Source organism: Salvelinus alpinus, chromosome 1, assembly GCF_045679555.1.
Source record: "Salvelinus alpinus chromosome 1, SLU_Salpinus.1, whole genome shotgun sequence".
NCBI classification, from domain to species: domain Eukaryota; kingdom Metazoa; phylum Chordata; class Actinopteri; order Salmoniformes; family Salmonidae; genus Salvelinus; species Salvelinus alpinus.
In genome coordinates this window covers 17,499,906-17,502,553 of record NC_092086.1, presented here as the reverse complement: position 1 = coordinate 17,502,553, position 2,648 = coordinate 17,499,906, and positions in this window count along the sequence as shown.

Here is a 2,648-nt window from a genome sequence, read left to right as displayed (position 1 = left end):
TGGGCGTAGCCTTAGAGACAAAACATGCAAGTTGAAGTCAGGTAAACCTAAACCCCCAGTGTAGTCATTTTAATCACGGGACATTTCCCTATACAGTAACATTTTGAGACTGACCTATGAATCTTTTCCCAGTACTCTGATGGCATGGGCAAAGGAAGCATGCTAACATAGACATTGAGTCTAGGCAAAACATTCATTTTGACTATCAAAATTGGACCTGATAATGTTAATGTTAGATTAAACCATCTGTCGATGTCAAGAAGAGAACAGGTAGAAAAGTTGATTTTGGAATTTGTTTCCTTCTAGCCGGAGAAAAACAGGCTCTATTTCTGTATTAGAAACCCCCTTTACATTGAAGCTTCTTAACAGGCTCTATTTCTATATTAGAAACCCCCTTTACATTGAAGCGTCTTAACAGGCTCTATTTCTATATTAGAAACCCCCAAGAGAGACAGCAACAGAAGAGGGTAGACAAGAGAGACAGCAACAGAGGGTAGACAAGAGAGACAGCAACAGAAAAGAGCAGGCAAGAGACAGCAACAGAAGAGGGCAGACAAGAATGCTTAACAAGCTCTATTTCTATATTAGAAACCCCCTTTACATTGAAGTTTCTTAAAACCTGTTATGGACAGGGGGCAGCAGCATTTCCACTTTGAACGAATTGCGTACCCAAACGGAATTTCCTTCTACTCTGCCCCAGAAGGTAATACATGCATATTATTATTCCTATTGTATAGAAAACACTCTGAAGTGTCTAAAACTGTTTGAATTATGTCTGTAAGTATAACAGAACTCATTTGGCAGACAAAAACCTGAGAAGACTTCCAAACAGGAAGTGAGAACTCAATTTTCAAAACAGTGCCAAATGATACCCCATATAGTTATGGATAAGAAAACACTTCCTAGGGCTTCCACTAGATGTCACCGTCTTTAGATTTTGGTTATATGATTCTACTATAAAGGAGGGGCTCATAGGAGCTATTTTACTGTGTGGTCTTCAGAAATTCTCAGTCTCATTTTGCGCGCGAGCGAGAGAGAGTGCTCTCGTTCCAATGCTCTTTCTTCAGATAATGAAATTCTCTGGTTGGATCCTTATTGATGATTAATGTTAAACACATCCTAAATATGGATTGCATACATCATTTGACTTGTTTCTATGACCTGTAACGGAACTTTTTGAGTTTTTGTCTGGAGTGATTGCTCGTGCGTCATGAAAATGGATTCGTGGGCTGAACATGCTAACAACAAGTGGCTAAATGATGGGCTTTATGGAACTTTTCAGTCATTTATTGTCGAACTGGGAATCCTGGAAGTGCCTTCTGATGAAGTTATTCGAAGTGCATATTTATAGTGTTTTTGTAGCTTCTGTTGACGCCAAAATGGCGACTATTTCTTTGGCTGGATTGTGCTCTGAGCGCCGTTCTCAGATTATTATTTTTCCGTAAAGTTTATTTTGAAATCTGACACAACGGTTGCATAGAGGATAAGTTTATCTTTAATTTTGTGAATGACACTTGCATCTTTTATCAATGTTTATTATGAGTATTTCTGCAAAATCACCGGATGTTTTGGAATCAAAACATTACTGCACGTAACGCGCCAATGTAAACTGAGATTTTTTAAATATATATATATGCACATTATCGAACAAAACATAAATGTATTGTGTAACATGATGTCATATGACTCATCTGATGAAGATGTTCAAAGGTTAGTGATTAATTTTATCTCTATTTGTGGGTTTTGTGAAAGCTATCTTTGCTGTGAAAAAATGTCTGTGCTTTTTTGGATTTGGTGGTGAGCTAACATAAATATATGTTGTGTTTTCGCTGTAAAACATTTTAAAAATCGTACACGTTGGCTGGATTCAAAAGATGTTTATCTTTCATTTATCTTTCAATATCAAAATATTTTTGAATTTCGCGCGCTGCCTTTTCAGTGGAATGTTGTGGGTGTTCTGCTAGCGGAACCCCTGGGCGAGAAAGGTTAACAAGCTCATTTGTATGCTAGGACAGCAGAGTCCCTACCCATCTTATGAAAACATCTGAAACCTTACCTCTTTAAAGAGTATCTTCAATAATCCCCTCGCCCCCCAATGCTTTTCGTGAACTAAGATGCACACATTACTTTTTTTCTTCTTATCAGCACAGACGTTGATGATAACACCCCCTCTTTTAGTGATACATTAGCCGATAGCTTCTTTATTGAGCAATAATGTACAGTCGTGGCCAAAAGTTTTTAGAATGACACAAATATTGATTTTCACAGTCTGCTGCCTCAGGTTGTATGATGGCAATTTGCATATACTCCAGAATGTTATGAAGAGTGATCAGATGAATTGCAATGAATTGCAAAGTCCCTCTTTGCCATGCAAAGGAACTGAATCCCCACAAAACATGCCCACTGCATTTCAGCCCTGCCACAGAAGGGCCAGCTAACATTATGTCAGTGATTCTCTCGTTAACACAGGTGTGAGTAATTGACGAGGACAAGGCTGGAGATCCCTCTGTCATGCTGATTGAGTTTGAATAACAGACTGGAAGCTTCAAATGGATGGTGGTGCTTGGAATCATTGTTCTTCCTCTGTCATCCATGGTTACCTGCAAGGAAACACGTGCCGTCATCATTGCTTTGCACAAAAAGGGCTT